Source organism: Mus musculus, chromosome 7 (genome assembly GCF_000001635.26).
Source record: "Mus musculus strain C57BL/6J chromosome 7, GRCm38.p6 C57BL/6J".
Classification (NCBI taxonomy): Eukaryota; Metazoa; Chordata; class Mammalia; order Rodentia; family Muridae; genus Mus; species Mus musculus.
Window position 1 is genome coordinate 114,685,151 of NC_000073.6, and position 23,660 is coordinate 114,708,810.

The 23,660-nt window shown below is 40.4% G+C and overlaps 2 pseudogenes; both read right to left on the bottom strand.

Annotated features, from left to right (window-relative positions):
• Nucleotides 13,355-14,498, bottom strand: Gm18599 (predicted gene, 18599; annotated as a pseudogene).
• Nucleotides 20,066-21,084, bottom strand: Gm15500 (predicted pseudogene 15500; annotated as a pseudogene).

Sequence of the window (23,660 nt, forward strand, 5' to 3'; positions counted from 1 at the left end):
AGCTATGAGTTTCCCTCTTAGAAATGCTTTCATTGTGTCCCATAAATTTGGGTATGTTGTGGCTTCATTTTCATTAAAGTCTAAAAAAGTCCTTAATTTCTTTCTTTATTCCTTCCTTGACCAAGGTATCATTGAGAAGAGTGTTGTTCTGTTTCCATGTGAATGTTGGCTTTCTATTATTTATGTTGTTATTGAAGATCAGCCTTAGTCCATGGTGATCTGATAGGATGCATGGGACAATTTCAATATTTTTGTATATGTTGAGGCTTGTTTTGTGACTAATTATGTCGTCAGTTTTGGAGAAGGTACCATGAGGTGCTGAGAAGAAGGTATATCCTTTTGCTTTAAGATAAAATGTTTTGTAGATATCTGTTAGATCCATTTGTTTCATAACTTCTGTTAGTTTCACTGTGTCCCTGTTTAGTTTCTGTTTCCATGATCTGTTCATTGATGAAAGTGGTGTGTTGAAGTCTCCCACTATTATTGTGTGAGGTGCAATGTGTGCTTTGAGCTTTACTAAAGTTTCTTTAATGAATGTGGCTGCCCTTGTATTTGGAGCATAGATATTCAGAATTGAGAGTTCCTCTTGGAAGATTTTACCTTTGATGAGTAAGAAGTGCCCCTCCTTGTCTTTTTTGATGACTTTGGGTTGGAAGGCAATTTTATTAGATATTAGAATGGCTACTCCTGATTGTTTCTTCAGACCATTTGCTTGGAAAATTGTTTTCCAGCCTTTCATTCTGAGGTAGTGTCTGTCTTTTTCCCTGAGATTGGTTTCCTGTAAGCAGCAGAATGTTGAGTCCTGTTTGTGTAGCCAGTCTGTTAGTTTATGTCTTTTTATTGGGGAGTTGAGTCCATTGATATTAAGAGATATTAAGGAAAAGTAATTGTTGCTTCCTATTATTTTTGTTGTTAAAGTTGGCATTCTGTCCTTGTGGCTGTCTTCTTTTAGGTTTGTTGAAGGATTACTTTCTTGCTTTTTGTAGGACGTTGTTTCTGTCCTTGTATTGTTTTTTTTTTTGTTTTGTTTTTTTTCTGTTATTATCCTTTGAAGGGCTGGATTCGTGGAAAGAGTGTGAATTTGGTTTTGCCATGGAATACTTTGGTTTCTCCATCTACGGTAATTGAAAGTTTGGCTGGGTATAGTAGCCTGGGATGGTATTTGTGTTCTCTTAGTGTCTGAATAACATCTGTCCAGGATCTTCTGGCTGAAAAATCTGGTGTAATTCTGATAGGCCTGCTGTTATATGTTACTTGACCTTTTTCCCTTACTGCTTTTGATATTCTATCTTTATTTAGTGCATTTGTTGTTCTGATTATTATGTGTCGGGAGGAATTTCTTTTCTGGTCCAGTCTATTTGGAGTTCTGTAGGCTTCTTGTATGTTCATGGGCATGTCTTCTTTTAGGTTTGGGAAGTTTTCTTCTATAATTTTGTTGAAGATATTTGCTGGCCATTTAAGTTGAAATTCTTCATTCTCATCTCCTCCTATTATCTGTAGGTTTGGTCTTCTCATTGTGTCCTAGATTTCCTGGATTTTTGAGTTAGGATCTTTTTGCATTTTGCATTTTCTTTGATTGTTGTACCCATGTTCTCTATGGAATCTTCTGCACCTGAGATTCTCTCTTCCATCTCTTGTATTCTGTTGCTGATGCTGGCATCTATGTTTCCAGATTTCTTTCCTAGGGTTTCTATTTCCAGCGTTGCCTCACGTTGGGTTTTCTTTATTGTGTCTAATTCTCTTTTTAGGTCTAGTATGGTTTTGTTCATTTACATCACCTTTTTGAATGTGTTTTCCTGTTTTTCTTTAAGAACTTGTAACTCTTTAGGAGTGTTCTCCTGTATTTCTTTAAGTGAGTTATTAAAGTCCTTCTTGATGTCCTCTACCATCATCATGAGATATGCCTTTAAATCCAGGTCTATCTTTGCGGGTGTGTTGGGGTGCTCAGGACTTGCTGAGATGGGAGTGCTGGGTTCTGATGATGGTGAGTGGTCTTGGTTTCTGTTAGTAAGATTCTTACGTCTGCCTTTTGCCGTCTGGTAATCTCTGGAGTCAGCTGTTATAGTTGTCTCTGGTTAGAGCTTGTTTCTCTCATGATTCTGTTATTCTCTACCAGCAGACCTAGGAGACTAGCTCTCTCCTGAGTTTCACTGGTCAGAGTACTCTCTGCAGGCAAGCTTTCCTCTTTCAGGGAAGGTGCACAGATATCTGATGTTCGGACTTGCCTCCTGGTAGAAGATGGAGGCCGGAAACAGGGCCTGTCCCAGAAGCTGTGTTGTTTCTCTAGTCTGCTCTCTCACCTGTGCAGACTAGTCTCGGCGGGCTCCAGGAACCAAGATGGCTCCTGCAGATCCTCCAGTAACACCCTCCTGGGGCGGTCAGACACCTCTCCTCTGGCAGGGAAGGTGCCTGGATGTCTGGAGCCCAAAAAGGGGTCTGCCTCAGAAGCTTTGTTGTTCCTGCCTGTCCCAGAAGCTGTTAGCTTCTGTAGTCCACACTCTCAGCTGTGCAGACTAGTCTCAGTAGAATCCGGGAACCAAGTTTTATCTTTTAATGCCACCTCAAATTTTAAGTTTATGCATAGGTATTCTTTAATGAGCTGATTTTAATTTGTTTTAGTGATTTTTTTGTGGTTACATAGAAAAGCTACAGATTTAAAAAAATAGTTTCACATCCTGCTAACATGGTAAAAATATTTGTTGTATCTAAGCATTTTTTGGTGAAATCTTTAGGTTCTTTTATGTGTAGAGTACATCACTTGCAAACAGGATATTTTTACTTTTTAATTTTGCATTCATATCTCCTTCTTCTTCTCCTCCTCCTCCTCCTTCTCCTCCTCCTCCCTCTCCTTCTTCTTCTTCTTCCTTCCTCTTCCTCCTCCTCCTCCTCCTCCTCCTCCTCCTCCTCCTCTGTCATCTTGTTGCTAAAGCAAGATTTCAAGCACTGTATTAAGCAGGAGTAGTGAAAGCATAAACCCTTCTCTTATTCCTGCTTTTGGATGAAATGCTTTCAGTTTTTTTCCCTATTTAGTACACTATTAGCTTATTAAATATACTTCTTATTATGTTGTGTTTATTTTTTAATTTAAAAAAAAGATTTACTTATTTTAAAGCATTTATGTGAAGGCCTATGTATATGTGCACCAAAGGTTCCTGTACAAGAAAAGGTCATGGATTTCCTGAAGCTGAAGTTAAGACATGTTTGGGAGCTGCCATGTGGTGCTGAAAACTGAACAAGCTCTTCTCTAAAAGCAGAGAATTCTCTTTAATCTGAACCGTTGCTCCAGCTCCAAGGAATGCTGTTTCTGTTTTCAGTTTCTTTGGTCCTAGTCTTATGAAGCACTACTGAGTTTTGTCACAGTTTTTATTTCTGAGTTTATTGAAATGATTTTATACTTTTTGTCTTTAAAGCATTAATTTGCTCCACTAAATTTATTAGTTTGCTTATGTTGAATTATCCTTTGGGCTGTTTTGACTAGAGGTTTGTAAATCAAGGCCTGCTGAGAAATGCCCAAGCAATGGCTGTGTTCGTCCTAACTGCCTCTGCCACTCCAAGAGTGTAGAAAGCAGTCAAATCAGAACAGTCTTTCCTTGGACGAGTGATGTCTGGTGCTGAGTGATTCTGATTACTCCAGCCCTATTGGTTCTTCTCTTCAACCACCTTGCTCATATTATTTACACACAGCTAGTCTTGTCTTCTTCTTAGATAGTAAATCCATTTCTAGAATGCTAGCTCCCCTGCTTCCTTGTGTAATGCAGCATGAATTTCCTAACACAGAGATCTACCCAGATCTGCATTCAGGTCACAATCTGTTTCTGACCTCACTGATTCTCAGAATGGTTGTTTATTTATCTAACAATAAGGAGAAGCCCTTGAGGCTTGGAGACACTGAAGTGTAGGGGCTTCTTTCTCCTAGTAAACAAAAGTTCAGCATCTGCTTGCTACCTGGACTACAGATCCCACTTTAAAGAGTATTATTTCAGAGTTCTTGACTGTGTATATGGAATTTACCGAAGCTTTCTTTCCTCCTCTGCTTAGAACACACTGAGGCCGATTCTTCCCTCCCTCTACTCGGTTATTACCCAATGTTAGAGTCCTTCATTTTTTACTCATGTAAAGGTCATACTCTCTTGATAGCACCTGGATTCACTCCCACTATCTACTGCTTATTGAATGCTGCATTTCTAGTAATCATATACTTGCAGTTTTGTTTTATATTTCTAAAGATGGAGGAACATATTTAGTATTTTTAGTTTTCATATTTTATGATTTTTAAAATTAAAATCACTCCCAGAGACCAATGGCCTCAATTTCAATTCTTACTCCATTATATATGCCAGTCATGTGGTCCTTGGGCTTATTACTTAAGTACTAAGTCCCTGTAGGGAATGCAAGCATTAACCCAGTTGTAAGAATTAAATGAGATGGTAGATATATAACCTGTGATATATATCATCCTCAGGGAATTTAGGATGCTACTATTAGCAGTCTTAATTCATATATGATTACATATGTTTAAAGACTACACAGAATCATCTTTAAATTATTATCTAGTCTACTGGTTATTAGACTTTGGACTATATAGATGGCAACAAAAGTAATGTGTAAATGTTTTTAGCAAGTAATGTAAAATGTACTTGCTTTTTATTTTCCGACAAAAGTTAAACAAATAAGCAAACAATAGCTAGAATAATTATAACCATGTTTAATGTGTACAAGTTGAATAGGATGCCATTTCAAAATAAAAATATAGTCTTCTAAAATAAATACAAAAATATTTTGAGGACCAGGGCCAAAAAGGGGGAGTGGGTGGGCAGGGGAGTGGGGGTGGGTGGATATGGGGGACTTTTGGTATAGCATTGGAAATGTAAATGAGTTAAATAAATATTATTAAAAAAATATTTTGAGGAATTTATTTTTAATCTTTCTCATTCAGCACTGAGCAGGGTAATGAAGTGATAGGTAGGTTTCAGAGCTCTGAAGGAAACACATCTCTTACCTAATATAAAACTTGGTCTTCTCTAACATCCTTCATAGTCTTTGATGAAATGCTTCCAGAAGTACGGTGCTTAAGTTCTAAACAATGTGAATAAAGTTATTCTTTGAAATGAACTTTAAGATTCATGATTTGAACTTAAAATTTCAAATCATAATTGCTTGGCCTGTCATGAGCAAGAAGCACAGAGAAAACTTACCCTACTTCATTATCTTCTTATCCTGTACACTGTTTAATGGCTTTTGATGCCAGTACTTACCTTTGTGAAATATATTCTAGTTTGTCACACTTCTTAATTTGTAGACTTTCCTAATTCACAGCAGTGTCTGGGACTATATTGTGTTAGGTAGTAAAATTTGGTAAGAGTGTGGATGCAACATGCAGCTATTCACATAGAAAAACAACCTAGGTAAAGGAGAGCTGTGTAGGTAGTTTACCTCATATTTAGACTGGTGGCAATTTAAAGGAGTTAGTGCTTTGGCACAAAGCAGCACTGGCTGGTGTTCATGCTCATTGTTTACTAACTATACTCTTTGGATACGTGCCTTGACCTCTCTGAGTCTCAATAAGATTTAAATAATTCAATTTATAAAAACTTTAGAATGATGACTAGCATATAGTAAATGCTTAATTAATATTTCATGATGTTATTATTTTTAATATTCATTTTACAGAACAACATTTTTACTGCAATTATTGCTTGGATCTAGTTAGTCGGAAATCTATAATGTCTGAGAATATTACTTAACTAAGATTATAGAATCATAAAAATGTGACCTGAAAATAACTGAGTTTGTGTGGTGGAACTGGGAAACATAGCTGAATTCCAGGCACAGCAAAATAATTTTTATCTTAGTTCTGAGGTCAGAGTTTCAACCTTTTCCTCTCCACTTTTTACTTGTTCCTTGCTATAGCAGAAGGAGAGAATTTAGGAGAACATGGCAGCAGTTAGACTTCTTAAGTAGAATCTGGGTCCCTATGATAGGAAGTATACTTGTCTCTCTTCCCTTTTTAGGCTTCAGGCTAATGGGGCATAAGTCTAGAGAGAGCATGAGTAGCTCTGGCTGGGAGAGACCGCCCACCTTTCTGCGGTTTGGTTCCTTTATCTGCAATGGGTCATGCCAATTCATCTTCAGTTTAGTAGAAGCCTCATTTTAGGCTCTGTTTTAAGTGATTTTAGTCAATTATTTGACAAGACTGATTGACATTTTTATGGTATTGGAAATCAAATACAGGGCCTTCCATATGCACAGCTGGCAAGTTCTCTGCGCTCGAGCTCCCACTGATGACTGACACTTTGATCTAGTTCTAGTGTTAATATATAACCATGGCAACTGTAAAATGAAATTCTGTTATTAATTTCCATTTCTTTGGCTATTGATTGAGCTGTTACTCTATTTACACATTAATTTGTACATTTATTTTGGATATTTGGTATTCAAATACTTACTGAGCACCTTCTGTGTGCCAGAGACTTCTTTAGGCAATGAAACCATAATTAGTGCACAAAACAGACTGAAGTTTCTGCTGCTATGAGACCTGGGGCAGAAAAGTCAGACCGTAAAATAAAAAAACATAAATAAGTCATTGAAGTGTTTATAAATAGAAACTGTATGCAGTGGTGAATGTTGCTGAGGGAAATGTTATAATAGTACCGGCTGGCTGCATAAAACCTCTACTTTGTGCCAAATGCTGTTCAAAGAGCAATATGTTAATTTTTAAAGGTTTTTACTTATTTATTTAAATATGTGTGTGTGTGTGTGTGAGAGAGAGAGGTAAGTAAGTAAGTTGATTCTTTCCCATCACCTTGTGGGACCCAAGGGTTAAACTCAGGTTATCAAGCTAGGCTACCAGCACCTTTATTCACTGAGCCATCTTACCAACCCCATAATTCTTATACCATTACTAGTACCCTACAATGCAGGCTCTTCCCAAAAGCATGGGGATGACTGGAAGGTTGCCATATAGCTAGCCACTGGCCAATCTAGTATCAAGCTCAGGCAGTCTGACTCCAAAGTTCATAAATACAAGATATCAGCTGGTACTACCTCTCAAAACATATTACCATAGCTGCGCTTTCCCTGGCCTTTTCTTCCTTTTATTAAGGCATTGCTTTTTAATCTGTTTATAGACCTGCTCAGAGTTCACTAGAGGTTGATATTTATCAGAGTTGTACTTTTAAGGCATACTGTTACCTCCATGCACTTTTCAAAGGATAATTGTGAATTGCCCCAGGAATGACCTATTTTTGCATTTCCTAGGACCTGTTGCTTCCTGTCCCTCTCTGACTTGACAGCCTGTCTTGTGTGTTGGAGCAGCACTCTGGTTTTGCTCTAGTCACACAGGATTCTGCCAGGTTCCTAGTTGAGTGTCTATCTGCCATGACTGAGGCCACTAGGGGGTGTTCTTGATTTACCATTTCACACCCACACTCAGCAGAGGTAATAGTTGTATATCTAAGTGGCAACCCAAACACTATATGTATGGTTCCTTTTCCAAACCACAGCACATATAAATGCATTATTAATAATATATATGTAAACAATCTAGTACCTTATTTGATGAAATATTAAAATTAAAATTAATAGGATGTTTTGATAGTTAATAATTTGTAAACATTTAAAATATGGAGATGTAAATCATAATATATGTAAAATAAAAATGATAGCAATGGCTTTAGTATGTTTCTGAAAGTGATAGAACTGTGTTTTATAAGGAAAACTTACTGCATATTTAAAAGATTTTTCATTAATAACATTTTGCTACCAAATTCTGGAGGGTAACCAGGAGCAGTGGCAATAGTCTGCAATGTTTTGAGATCTTGATGATAGAATGTGGAGCTGTCAAGCTGGTAGTAACCTAGAAATGACATCTCTACTGGTTAGCTTTTATAGTGTTGGAAATTCCTATGCATCCTACGAAAGGAGAAAAGGAAGCATCAGTCTTATTGTCAGACCCTGTGAGCTCCAATAATGACATGCCTACGGGTGCAATAGTGTCACAGACAGCAAGGAGTAACCAAACCTCTTTTCATCAGACATAAGGCCTGTTCTGCAAGATAAAAACCTATACCTGACACAATTATTGGGATGAGAACCCATGGCTAGATAGGTCCTAGGTCTTAGGGGAGAGAACCTACTATTATTCTGCTAAATGGACAAAATATTAAAATACTAATGACTTATCATTATACCCATAGATTAAGGCACATCTTACCTCTCATCAGAGATGCTTCTCTTTGCAGTAAATGGTGATCAACACAGAGATTCGTAGCTGGCCAAATTGTAAAGAATAAGAGACTAAAATATGCTCAACCTTAAATGGAATGTATATGCTGTGTCTTCCCACATCTGGCTTGGTAGGAATGCTCAGGAATCACTGCAGAGGAGGAAACAGAGAGGATATGAGGGCCAGAGGAAGCAGTGTGTTCTGGATAGAGCAGGGCAGCTGAGCATGTGAACACACAAGCAGTTGTGATAGCATGTACAAGACCTGTCAGACATAAATGAAAGCAAATTTCAGCAGAGAAGAGAGTTGGGCATGAAGTTCCATCCTGATCTGAGGAGCTATTGGCAATTTTTAACTGATGGGATAGGAAAAATTCTGATAAGTTAATGACATTCCAGTGGGAGTGCTTATGTCCAAGAATACTTGGGTAAGCACAAACTGGTCCTGATGTGGAAAAAAAGGCACAAAATTAGGTAGGAAGGGAAGGGGGCATGGATATGGGAAGAGCTGAGGGAGGGGAGGTGAATATTATCAAAACAGGTATGGAATTCTCAATGAACTAATAAATTGAGAGCAAAAATATGTTCTTTTAACTATAAAAATAGGTGATAGGTATATTAATAGATAGATGCATAGATAGATACATGTATTGATGATATATGGATAGATAGGTAGATAGATGGATGGAGATTGTGTGTGTGTGTGTGTGTGTGTGTGTGTGAGAGAGAGAGAGAGAGAGAGAGAGAGAGAGAGAGAGAGAGAGAGAGAGAGAATTAGTTCATGGGTCAAATCTGTCTGCTACCTTTTCTATATATATTTTTTTACAACAGGTTTTTATCATATTATTTCTCCTTCCCAACTAATTCCATATCCTTTTTACCTCCCTACCAAACCAAATTCATTCATTCCCCACCTCTCCCTCTCCCTCTCCCTCTCCCTCTCCCTCTCCCTCTCCCTCTCCCTCTCCCTCTCCCTCTCCCTCTCCCTCTCCCTCTCCCTCTCCCTCTCCCTCTCCCTCTCCCCTTGTACTGGCTAGTTTTGTGTCAACTTGACACAGGCTGGAGTTATCACAGAGAAAGCAGCTTCAGTTGGGGAAATGCCTCCACGAGATCCAGCTGTAAGGCATTTTCTCAATTAGTGATCAAGGGGAAAGGGCCCCTTGTGGGTGGTGCCATCTCTGGGTTGGTAGTCTTGGGTTCTATAAGAGAGCAGGCTGAGCAAGCCAGGGGAAGCAAGCCAGTAAAGAACATCCCTCCATGGCCTCTATATCAGCTCCTGCTTTCTGACCTGCTTGAGTTCCAGTCCTGTCTTCCCTTGGTGATGAACAGCAGTGTAGAAGTGTAAGCCAAATAAACCCTTTCCTCCCCAGCTTGCTTCTTGGTCATGATGTTTTGTCCAGGAATAGAAACCCTGACTAAGACACCCCTGTTGTGATTTGAACAGGCATGGCCCCCATAGACTCATGTGTTTGAATGCTTTCTTGGCCCATAGAGAGTGGCACTAGATGTAGCCTTGTTAGAGTAGGTGTGGCCTTATTGGAGGAAGTGTGTCACTGTGGGAACAGGTTTTGAGATCTCCTTTGCTCAGGTTACATTCAGTGTAGCAGTCAGTCTCCTTCTGGCTGCCTTGGAATCAAGATGCAGAACTCTCAGCTCCTTCTCCTGCAACATGCCTGCCTGCACTCTGCCATGTGTCCTGCCATGAAGATAATAGACTAAATCTCTGAAACTATAAGCCACCTCAATTAAATGTTTTCCTTTATCAGAGTTGTCATGGTCATGGTGTCTCTTCACATCAATAATCAAAACAAACAAATGAAACCCCCAATAAGAAAAACAAAATAATCTTCCAGAGGTCCCGAGTTCAATTACCAGCAACCACATGGTGGCTCACAACAATCTGTAATGGGATCCGATGCCCACTTCTCATGTGTCTGAAGACAGCGACAGTGTACTCATATAAATAAGGTTAAATAAAATTTTTTTTTTAAAAAAGCACACACACATCCCCCCTCCTCCCCCCCAAAAAAACAACCCAAAACCAAATCAAGCCAAACCAAACCAACCAAACAAAAAAACCCTAAACACAAAATCCTGGAGTTTATTTAGTATTGGTCAATTACTCATGGTCATGGGGTCCATCCTGGAGTAAGGCAGATATACACAGTGACTCTCCATTGGAAAAAACTGGTTTTCCCTTTGTCAGCATGTGTTGTGGGTATCAGCGGGGAGTCAGAAAGGAATGGAGATGGGCTGGAAGCAAAGTGAAAGAGATAGTGGGCAAGATCCAGGGTGAGTCCACACCAAGAGGCCAAATCCCAAAGTGATAGAAATGGGCTTGGAGGAGGGGAGCAGGCAGGCTGAAGCAGGACTAATGGTATGTCAGGAGAGATGAGAATGGAGGATGTAAAGGAAGCTAAATGTTACCTCTGTGAGTCCTAGCCTTGTGTAGTGGCTATGTAGCCTGGTAGAGAATGCTTCTCTCTTTTTATATTTTTAAGGGCTAGAAAAATTCAGGTATGAAATTTATACACAGGGGTTAGGGGAAGACATTTTAGAAAAAAATCAAGCAACAAAATAAAAAACATAGTAGGACCCATTGACAGAGAAAATCAATCACAAGAAGGAGAAAGTCAAGTTAATTAAACAGATAGACACACAAAGAAGAAAAGTTAATAAAAATGATCAAAACTGCCAAGGGGTCTGGGGAACAGTCAAGACAATAAATGCAAAAATCCATGGAGTAAAAGAGAGAGGTGAGATAAAGTCAGATTAGATTTATACAACAAACTCAGTAAAGTAATAGTTGTGAATTTCCCAGACCTAGAGAAACAGACATTTAAACACAGGAAGCATTTAGTCCCCAACAGACATGAGCAGAGGACGGGTCCACAGTAGGTCCCAGCTAAGACAAACACCAGTGCAGAAACATTGCTGAAACCTGCAAGGGAAAAATGCCACAGAGGCAGAAACAGCACAGCTTCACATCTGTCACCAGCAGCAGGGAAGCATCTTTCAAACTAGAAGTAAGTAACTGTCAACCAAGTTGTTTGTTAAAATTGATAAAGACTAAGAATAGTTTAAGAAAAGCACAAGTTAAAGTAATTCATGACAAGTAACTACAGAAAAGTCTTAGTGGAATACTATGCACAGAGGAAAAAGAAAGACAAAGGATTAATCAAGCAAGGAGTTGGTACTTGAAAAACAAAAACAAAAACAAAATAAAAAAAAAACTAACAAGAATTAACCAAACTAACCAAAAGAATAACTCAGAAGAACCAAATTAGTAAAATTAGAGCTAAAAATGGAACTGTTATTATAATTCCCATGAGTTATAGATCATAAGAAAATGCTTTGGAAACTTATTTCAGCACCTTGAAAATGTAGAAGAAATGGATAAACTTCAAACCATGTATAACTAACAAAATTAAAGCCAGAAGATATAAACAGGTTAAACAGACCCATAACCAGCAATGACATTGATGCAGTAATTAGAAGCATCCAGACCAAGAGACACCCAGGACCAGATAGATTCACTGTTGACTTCTACCAAACCTCTAAGGCAGATCTAATCAGAAAGGCAAGAAACATCATCAAACTCCTCCTTCCAAGCCACCATTACCTTGGTACCGACGCCAGTTACTGATACGATTAAAAAAAAAAAGGCGAGGGGGGGGGGATTACAGTTTCCCTGATGAACAGAGATGAAAACATTCTTAATGAAATACTTGTAAACCACATCAGACATCGTGGCACAGCCCTATTAACTCTCAAGAAGTAGAGACATGTGGGTCTCTCATGATTCTGATGCCAGTCTGGTCTATATAATGAATTCCAAGTGAGCCAGGGATACATAATGAGACCCTGTTTAAAAGAAAACAACAACGAAAAACACTGACAACCAAAGTTAGTAACATATTAAGATTCTCATGCATGGACACTAGAGAAGTGGTTAAAGGGTTAAGAGCTTCTTTCCCAAAGGCCGAGAGTTCAGTTTCTGGTACCCACAACTGGCTGGCTCAAAACTGCCTGTAACTTCCATTCTAGAGACTATGATACCCTTTTCTGGCCTTCATAGGTACTGTTATGTATACACACACACACACACACACACACACACACACTAAAAATAACATAAACCTTTATAAAAGAATACCATACATAACAGCCAGTTGGTTTCATCCAAGGGTGGTTTGAAATATGAAGATCAATAAATGTAACATGCAATGTTAACAGTAAGACCAGAAAACACATAAACCTTTAGATAGACACTGAAAGATATTTGACAAGGTCAAATATGCCGTCATATTTACAGATAAAGGCATGGAACTATTATGATCCAGTTTGGAGATTAATAAACAGATTTAGGGTCAGCAACTTTTTCTGCTATGAGCCACTGAAATAGACTTATTTTTAAAATAAAATTGTATAACACTGGACTTGTCAGGATTATCTGGAAGAAGGGGATTGATAGAATGCATACATATGATGACAATATATTTAGTCAGTTGGCCTACATGATATGGGTTAGGGAATCCAACAGTGGCTATCTGCACACTAGACAGGCTACAATCATGTTAGCTACTCAGTCTGCAAGCCTGGATGCATTAGAAACCCCAGTTGGGTGCCCAAGTCCTGAAGGCTTCATGGGTTGTTGCTGGTCTTTGGTCCATGTGGGAAGGCCTGAGAAGTTGTGTTTTGTCAGTGAAAGATGGTGGCAGCTGTGGCATCAGGATACATACAGTCATCAGCAAGGAGTGAAACAGTGGGTAGGCCAAGCAGGCCTGTGTTTTCATTGGACTGCTGCTGAAAAGTACTTCCTACTCTGAGCAAAGGTCTCTCCCACTCAGTTAACCCTTCCTGGGAATGCCCTTACAGGCCCACGCATAGGCACGTCTCTTGGTTGGTTCCAGATTCAGTCAAGGCAACAATCAGTGTTTACCATCATAAATACCTATCTCAGGATCTTGATTTGAACAGTAAAGTGAGTCTGATACTTTGAATATGCTTGGCCCAGGGAGTGACACTATTAGGAGGTGTGGTGTGGCCTTGTTGGCATAGGTGTAGCAGAACTGTGTCACTGTGGGTGTGGGTTTTGAGATCCTTGTCCTAGCTGCCTAGAAGCCAGTCTTCTAGCTGCCTTCTGAACAGACTGGGACACTTGACCAGGAGAGGTGCCTTGACACACCTGTACAGTTGGGCAGGTGGGTACTACCTGGTTATAGTCTGCTGTGCTCTGAGATGCATCTTATAAGCTGTCCAATCTTTCCTGGATCATCCAACAACCTGTGTGCAATCGCCTATTATTGATGTTTTCTTTGTAACTCTTGTAAATTTTTCAATCTAGGTACTGATAGGAGTTTGCAGAATAGTGATTGACAGACACAGGAGGGAATCCACGGCTTGTGATCTACTACTTGAGATCCCTTCTGTATGTCCACTATAATTTCCAGATCTAAGTAAAATTCCAGAAGGTTCCAATGACCTGGAGCCTGTGGCCTGAAGAATCAAATGGGCAGTGGAAACTGTTGACTGTCACGTGGTTCTCGATGCTGCTTTTGAAAAGGCCTACACATTCACACCATACTTTACCTCTTCAGCTCTATGTGTAGGAGCTGAAAAGTTGTTTCTATTGGCTAGCAAGTCTACCACCTTCTCAGAAGGCACAGGGACGGTCCTCACACTGCTGTTTGACTTTGCAGCATCTGATGGTGATGGAGGCACTTGTATTTCCATTCTATGTGCCCTGCCAGGTTCTATCAGGACTGGTGTACTGGCTTGCTGTTTGTTCAGTAATGAGTCGGGAGGGGATATCTCAACTGGCTGTGCTGTGGCTGGAGGAGTGGATGGCAACCAGGGGTGGCAAACTGGTGGAGGCTCAGCTATGTTATGGGCATTGACGCTGTTTGCTTGATTCTCACATTCTTGAGAATGTGTCACTTAGTGAATGTCTTCATCCTTTGACATAACAGTGAGCTCCAGTGTGGTACCACTGTTCTGATGAGAGCAGTTACTTGGGAATAGGTCTTTCCTATGACACTTTCTCCATTGACTTTATATGTCTGCCACCTGTGCATAACCCAGCCTCAGAGGCTGGTCCCCCTTCCTTCGCCTGTTTAACATATATGGTATTCATCAGCTCCAATCAGTTCCTTTGCTCTCCTCCTCTGTTTCCATTCTCTTCATCCGTATGTGGAAACTGAATTGCAGACTCTGGGGGATTAAACGATGACGTGCCTTAATATAAAACCAAATCCTCAAGATGTTCTCTTCATTTAGGCTGCTACTTTCCTGAATAGTCTTGATCCATGCTAACATATCATCCCTATCTTCAGCCTGGAACAAGCACTCACAGTCAGGTGTGGCAAGTCGGAACACATTCCTCCTCTTGGTTTCACTGTACAAGATGTATATCAGGCAAGCATGGTTGGAACTGGAGACACCTTTCCTTGGCTACATCACTGAAGCCCTCAGAGGAAGAATCCTTTCTAGATCAGGTATTCTGATACCTTCTGGTTGTCTATGATCTTGATTCCCTTCAGGCTAGACACCTGCTTAAAGGATAATTTTGCATCTTCTCTATAACCATCTAGTCCTTCATCGTAGGATTTTGATCTTCCTGTGTTTGAGTTGTGCTTTCTCTATCCAGGAGGGGAGGTCCAACAGATTCTTGGCTGTGGGAAAGCTGATGTCAAATCAAAAGAGCAGAGATCGGGAGGGTGGGAGGAACGGTTGCAATGGAGGGGATTTGGGAGGTGGAGGCTGAGATAACAATACAGGAATATATGTGATCTCGTGATCTCTAGGACTGGTCAGTTTATCTATAAAATCGAAGCGAGGGAGTTACCGGGAGGACTGGTGCTGGAAGCCTTCCTCCCCTACATTCTTTTCATTTGGACCTCTCTGTGAGCATTGTTTGGCAGCCAGCAGGCGGTGCTACTCTGACACATCAGAGAAAAATCACTTTCAGAGATCCTTCCTACCATTATTTCCTCTATCTCTTTCTAAGACCAGTCGCCAGAGTGGGCATCTGGTACCAACTTCTGTCTTAGTTAGGGTCTTACTGCGCTGAAGAGACACCATGACCATGGCAACTCTTACAAAGGACAACATTTAATTGCAGCAGGCTTACAGGTTCAGAGGTTCTGTCTATTATCAAGGCAGGAGCATGGCAGGGTCCAGACAGGCATGGTGCTGGAAGGGTTCTGCAGTCTGTTCACAGGCAGCTAGAGTGAGGATCTAAAAGCCCATACCCACAGTGACACACTTCCTCCACACTTCCTCCAATAAGGCCACACCTCCTAATAGTGCCATTCCCTGAGCCAAGCATATTCAAACCACCACAGTGAGGAACATTTCCAAATGCCTAGCATGGAATAGAATGTAAAAATTTGTGCAAAGGGTAAAACTTGCCACTGGTCTGTAGAAACAATCTCACATGCCAGCTCTAACACAGGTCCCTACAGACTCATCCAAGGCTGGGTCTTCTTGATGGACTTCTGTAGAGCTGGTGATTTATAATGTGAAGCCCCTGAGAGTGGTGAACTAAAAGAGCTTTCAGGCAATATATTCACCACAGGAATTTTAGTATGCTCTATTTTGTCCCAAACCTATTTAGTGAGGGTTAGAGATGCTGTGTCATCAATCTGAATGTAAACATAAGCCTCTTTACAAAAACCCTGGAGACAAATTACGAATCATGACCTGTAGATGAACCTAGGGCATTTATGAGTCCTCTTGGATGAGTTCCAAGATGCCATTACGGAGGCTTGCATTTACTCATTGGTGGATTTAAGCATAACTGTGCCCCAACTTACTGCCCTGAGGAACAGTGGTTAAGGATTAAGCTGCTTGTTCCATATAGGCCAGCAAAAAACCACTAAAATCACTCAGAGACGGTAGGCATAACAATGAATGTAAAACTACTGCAGATGATCTTTATATTAGTCTACTAGTTGCTAGGATAACAAAATATCCTAGTAAACAACTTAGACTATAAAAGTTCACTTTTAGAGAATCCTGAAATTGAGATGTCTGATGGAGGATGAGTCCTGTTCTGGATGTCTTCTCTCGACTTGCAGGCACACGTCATCTTGCTGTGGACTCACACCCACTGTTTGCACCAGGGAGAGCTATGATGCCTTTCCTTCTTATAAGGACACATAAATATCTTTATTGTGAGTGTTTCCCTCATCAATGCTCTTAAACTTACCTGTTTACAAGGACTCCATTCTCAAATACCAGCATATTACAGTTAGAGTTTTAATGTACATATGAGGGTGAGGATCCAAATATTCAACCCAGAACCCCACTCAGAGTGTGAGATGATGTGGGGAAAGGGATGTGGCCACAAATGCAAAAGACACATCAGTTTTTAACCTGAACGTTTGTCTCTTTATTACAAAAATGAGTTGATTTTTCTCATGAAACCATCACTCCCTTCTCCAAAACACACCTTATTTAGTGTAAAGGCAAGCTGAACATTGGGCTCTGTGAATTATTTCATAATTCATGCTGTTGTTCACATATCACCTACTCATTACCAAACATTGTGCTTTTGAATGAAAAATTGCTCTGCACTTTAGTGAGAGCAGACACCGTAATTGTGAATCCAGAAATGGTTGCAGAAGCCTGCATATGAAAACCCTAAGAGTTGATACGTAGAGTTTTTGTTTGCTTGTTTTTATCTGTTTACAGATTAGACATCCATGGAGTCTAATCACCACCAGCTCCTCTAGCTCTGGCAGCCATGCTTCGTTCTTCTAGCTACACCATTTTAAATATTTCTATTCCCTAATCTGAACTTTGTTGCAGGTATAGTTTCTGTCTTTGTGGTAGAAGTTTCTCTGAATGGAACACGTCGACGCAATCTTTTAACTTTCCACAGCCCTTTGTCCTCCTGAGAACAGCTGTCTCGATGAATATTTCATTAGGGAGTGTTTACTCCTAAGGCTCATTTTCCTTGTCTCTTAAACAACTGCATCATCGTCATTCTGAGTTTTGAGGCTTATTGACTTTTCTCTTAGCAGATATCATTTTCTATTTCCTCCATGACCATCTAGGCTAACACACAGGAGTTATCTCTAAGTAGAGATGGCAACTGTGTGCTGCTCATAGGTTATATTTGATATCACAGCTGTAGTAATGATTTATCAAATACTGGGATAGCAAAGGCCATAAAGTACAAAAGCATCACCAAGATTCAGGAATATATCCACCCAAAAGGCAAAAAATGAGGCCCTCCGAACGTCCTCAAACGTTAAGATGTTGACTTGAGCTCTAAGCTTCAGGTTGCTTCCTCCCTTCCTGGATACATCAGGCTAATGTTCTTTCTGATACCAACCAAATTATCTGATGGTCAATGATCCTTCTTGTAGGAACTGTGTAGTTCTCTGGGTCCTTAAAAATGTCTTCTAAATGTGGTGTTCATGCCATATCCAAATAACTGACCCATAGCGCCTTATGACATAGCCCTTTCCTGCTTAGTAACCTTTCCTGCTTGAAGCTAATGAGTCACTATCCTTTAGTTGTTTGTAAGTTAATGTGTTGTCCTTCTTACAGGCCACATGTCTACTTTGGGGGGCTGTGGCTATAACTCGCTGGTAGCATGCTCTCCTGTGTGCTCTGAGAACCATTTCATAATATATGCTGTTGTTCACATTGTCACCTACTCGTTACCAAATATACAAGGCTCTGAACTTGACCCCCCCCCAAACTGCAAACACAACAACCAAGATATCTATTTTTTGCCTATCAGGATTCTCTGACACCCCATAGCAGAACCTAAAGTTGTAGGAACAGTAAACATAAATGCTTTTAGAAGGTTACTGGAGTAACCAATACTCTTTCACATCTTAGCTGTATTTTAGTTATCAAGGACATGGCACATACTACATTCTTGGTCCTATCCTGGAATTTAAACCATCTTCTTACTTAGGGCAGGCCACTTGGATCTGTGTGCATTTTTGGAGGTTTTTAGCATTTTTGGAGGTTTTTAGTTTTGTCATACACTCAAGAACACTCTGTTGCTCTGAATACTTAATAGATACAGTTTATATTTACTTAATAGATACAGTTTATATTTACTTTGTGGGGAAGAGTAGGACTAGTGATGATAAGTAAAAGAAGATTCTACAGGAATACATAGCCATTAACTGACCTTTGGAAATCTGAAAGTAACTGTTGGGTCTTTTATTTCAAGCCAGGGAATCCTGTATTATACCAATCAAGTGAGTAAGCTTAGTTACTAACCTTGATTCATTCATTTCTCTCAGTATTTTAGGTGATTAAGCATCAGTTTGTGAGACTTGCCTCTTTTACTAAGAATTAATACAGTAACTACAAACTGTCAGTTCACTCTCATTCAGGTATTGTTTATGAACACTTTTGAGAATAGTCTCTTAATTTTTTTTTTAGAAAATAACTATGCAAAAAATGGGACAGCTTGGGACTCTGCTATACAGAGAACCCTGTCTTAAACAACAACAATAACAACAACAACAACAATGCTCACTACCTGCTAAGATACTTAGTAAACTATGTACTAAATATGTTTATACATGCACTATCACACATGTATAGTACTTACCTTAGGTGTATCCAGAGTTATATAGACATATATTTAGCACTTAGCTTAGGTACTAGATGGTGCCTTACATTATTATTATTGAGTCATTAAAATTACTCTATTACAAAGAAGCTGTATTCCCTGGGAACAAGCATATCATGCTGCGAGCTTCCTGTCCCACATGTTACATCTGTGTTACATTTACAAGCTCAGGGTCAATGCTGCTTTATTGATAAACAGAAGAGTTGAGATTTGTGGTGGAATTGGGAACAAAGTTTTATAAAACATAAACAACATCTTGACTGCATGCATAGTTACCTAAAATTTAGCCATGAACCCTTCAGTTCTTAGGGTCTTTGGCACTTTTAGTGGGGGAAGGGGTTAGTTCTTTAACAATTATAAAAAGTCTTCTAGCCTCTGTCTCACAGCTTCTGTTTGCCTGCCTTTAATTGTGATTCTGGAATGGTAGTGTTGTCTCATAAAGGTAGCATATCACTTCTCCTCCTTCTCTTCTTCCTCCTTCCTCTCTCCTCCTCTATATATCTCTTCTTGTGCAGAAACTCCATGTAGGACCTAGTACCTGCCAAGCAAGTGCTCTACTATGAAGTTCCATGCACATCTGGTAGCACTTAACAAAACAAAACAAAACAAAACAAAACAAAACAAAACAAAGTCATCTACCACCTTCAGGTCCATGGTCATTTGGCCACTTGCCAGCTCAGCTACCACTGGGCTCTCTCTTTAGAACTTCTGTTTGCAGACCATTAATTGCCAATAATTACAACTGGGAACCAGGCTCTTGTATATAACTGAACACATAGTCCAAAATCTCCATGTTTGTCTTCACTGACAAACTAGCTCCCTTTTTCTCAAGTCTAAATCAAGTCAGAGCTCCAAAATTCTACATTTAACCATCCATATTGGGAATGGAAAACTTATTCCCTCAACATTTTGTTTGGCTGTTGTAGTCAGTTCTGTAATCTGTTACTTGAGATGGATCCTTGCCATATGGATTCTTGATCCCTGTGCTTCTAACAGCTGATAGTTTTGGGAATTCATCATCTGAAGCAAAATTCTCTCTGACACTAGGATGGACATCACAGCTTCCTTCTGCAGAATTCCCCCTAACCCAGAGGTTCTAGTGGAAGCCTACCAGGGTTATGAAAAAAGATTACAAACAGCATATAGGAAGTCCTGTGGTCACGGGATGGGGCGGATGCTTTAGGAGGAAAGCCCACCAGCATGTCTGAGAACTTCTTTTTTTTTTTTTTTTTTTGCTTGATCAATATGTTTATTGTCTTTATGAAAAAATCTTCATAGAAAACTGCTTTAGCTTTCAGCAGCCCTTTCCTGAGCTCTGAGGAAGCTTGCCTTCTTTTGAGCAACCCGATCTTTCTTCTGGGCAAGAGACATTTTGGGACGATTCCACCTCTTCTTCTTCACTTCTCTCTTGGGCTTCTTCTCATAGACTGGATTCTCTCGGATAGCAGCATGAGCTTTCTTATACATCTCCTCCATCATGTCTGGAGTTACGTTGTTCTTGATGTACTGAGAGAACTGTTTCTTATACGCATCTTCATCTTCCTCCATTAGGTAGCGCATGTAGTCTGCCACATTCTGACCCATGATGTGCTTCCGATGTACCTCTGCATTGAACTCCTTGCTTTCAGAGTCATAACCAGGGAATCGTTTGGTACTATGAGGGATAGACAAGCCTCCATCCACAGCTCCCTTCAGGGCCCCAAAAACTTTATTGCCAGTTGTAGTTCGGGCAAGACCTGCATCCAGATAGCAAGTGAAGGCACCAGGCTGACCGTCAATGCTTTCCACATTGTATTCACCTCCATTCACCTCCACTTGGCCTTCATAGATCTTGTCCATGCCAAACCTATTCAGAAGCCTGCGGGCCAGCAGCAGGCCAGTGCAATAGGCTGCAGCATAATTTGTCAGGCCAACTTTCACACCATATTTTGGAAGTTCATGTGCATATGCTGCACAGACGATCATATCCCCTTCTATACGGGCATATGCAATCTGGCAGATGATATCTCTGTTAGTTACACGAACTATCATCCTATATTTGGGTGTGTTGTACTTATTCTTGTCCTGGATCACCAATCGTTTTCGAGCATAGTAGTCAGTTTTACCCTCTCGCCGCCTTCGAAATCTCACTTGGTATCTTTTAAAGTAGGCCTTATTCTTGACAACTTTCACAAACCCCATCCTGCGGAATAGAGACCCGCAACCGCGGCTCCACGCAGACCTGCAGAGTCGGCCGCGCTAAGGGGGAAAAAAAAAAAGCGAGAACTTCTTGCTTATGTCATTGGTCTGCAGAGTTGGCCCTGGCCAACTGTTCAGAACAGGGCAATTTGTATATACAGCAACTCTCCAACTTTCATTTTCAAAAAGGATTTATTTTTATCCCCAAAATATCCTTCAATTTACTTATCTAAGGAGCCCTGCTTCTCTGGCAACTCTCCTCTGACTACATTAGTTGGAAACCTCTCTGAACACCTCTGCTTGGCTGCCAATCTGCTCAACTGACAGCATCTAAGAGAAGACCTCTCTGGAAATAAGGGGAAGAATCTCTCAGGAATACACAAAACACAGCCTTTCCCAACCACACCATTTTCCCTCAAAATGTTCACCAAAGAGAAACAGCTTTATGGAAATCTCTCCTAGGGCTTTCCTTTCCAGAGCCTGGAAACCACTTCTATTTGAGATATAGAAACTGTCTCGGTGGAACAGTAGCTTAGAGATGTTGCCCTTGCTCAGAAAGGTCCTGTCTTTAATATCCAGAGTAGGAGGTCTGTAGAATGTGAGCACAATGTAAAAAGATTTCACGTTGCAGTATGAATGATGACAGCGTTTTTAATTGAGAAGAGCATTGCTGTGCATGAGCCAAGAGATTCTTTCTGCAGCTGTTGGGAACCATTTCCTCTAAGTTTCATCCGGCAAGTCCATCATCAGGTGAGTGTCTCCTGGGCTGCCTGCCAGTTCTTGGATGGCTGAAACATTTGCCTGGGCTCTGGCTGCTCACCCCACAGTGCTCTCTGAACAGAATCCGCCAGAGTGAGTCACACAGAAAACTGTTACCTCATTTTGTCCAATTCCATTGTGTGGGCTGAAGGTTGAGTTTAGTTGGAAGAGAAAAGTAGGGATCAGAGATGAGGTGACTAATTGAGGATCTCAATTATGAAACAACACATGAGAGCACCAGAGGTCTTTAAAAAGAAGGTGAGGGTAAGGCTGTGCCCTCTGTCGGACTTCGCCACATGGTACTGTGAGTCACAGGCTAAGTTTGGGCAGGTACGGTGAGTTCAAGGGGCTGTGGCAAGGATGTTTGAGTAAACAATCTGCAATGCTATCTCATGTTGCCATCACTCATACTGTGGTATGAAACTTCTTTACTTTATCCTTATTTTTCTACAAAGTTGTATCTCATAGAAGAGTTAGAATGGCCCTTGTTTTTGCTAAATGGAAGACAGTAACCTTTAGAAATCCTCTTATTGAGTGGCTATCCTGATGCTAGTGAAGTCCATATGCAAGCTAGAATCTGCCATTACCTAACAAACAAGACAAAGCTCAAATCCTTTGCACTTTAGAGTCTGGGTTCTAGCTTTTTTGTGTGTGCTGTCCTTGGTCCTGCCTGTGGCACTGTTCTGGGTGACAAGGATACTCAAGAAGGGAGTTTATACAGCCTACTGGAGGAGCAAACTACCCGATGGGGATAACACTAAAGATGGGTAAACCCTGGAAAGGAATATTCTGATCTCATGAAGCTACTGAAGAAAAAATTTTTTACAGTTTCAGTAAAGGTCTTTTTTAGGTGTCTGACAATGATTTCTAAGTTGACAACTGACCTTCATCGACCAGTGATTAATTGCAGACACTAAAAGAGTGCTGGTGCTACGTGGTGATGCCATGCATGTCATAGAAAGGGAGAATTGCAAAGGAGAACAACTTAGGGCCAGGGCAATGAGCCAGTGCAAAGGTTCTGGGGACAGAAAAGATGTGGTGGATGAGTTGAAGTACCCACAGAGCCAGAGACTGATTACTCATGAAGAGAGACATGGATGAAAGGACTCCACAGATAGACAGGAGCTGGAGCATGTAGGCTATGAGAAAGTATATTTTTATCCTAACTGTGTAGAAAATTGTCAAAATGGAAGTGACTCCAAATAATGTGTACTCTTAATGATCCTTCTGATATTAGTCGAAGCCAGGACACTCGTTAGGAGCCACATGGGGTTGAATACGCAGAAGGTGATGGTGGCTGTGGAGGTTTGAATAAAAATTGGCCTCATAGGCGCATATGTTTGAATGCTTAGTCATTGGGAAGGGGCACTATTTAAGAAGGATTAGAATGATTAGGAGGTGTGGCCTTGTTGGAGGAAGTAAGTCACTGGGGTTTGGGCTTAGAGGTTTAAAAAGACCATGTCAGGCCCTGTCTTCCTCCCCTCCCCCTACAGATGAGGATGTAGTGCTCAGCTACTGGTCCAGCATCTGCCTACATACCACCATCTTCCCCAACATGATAATAGTTGGACTAAATCTCTGAAGCTGTAAGAAAGCTCCCAATTAATTGCTTTCTTTCATAAGAGTTGCCATAGTCACAATGTCGCTTCACAGTAATAGAACAGTGACTAAAACAGTGCCTTAGTCTGGGTCCCAAGTAGAGATGAGGAAAAAGTAAGAATTTGGAATGTGTTTGAGGACTGAGAAGAGTAGAGTTATTAGGGTCTTCTGCGTAGATAGAGAGGAAGGAAAGGGAAATATCAGTTGTGTTCTATGCTAAGATGTGTAGAAGTCAGGAACATATTTGGATAGGAAAAATTATTTTTAGCGTATGCTTAAGATAATTATTAAA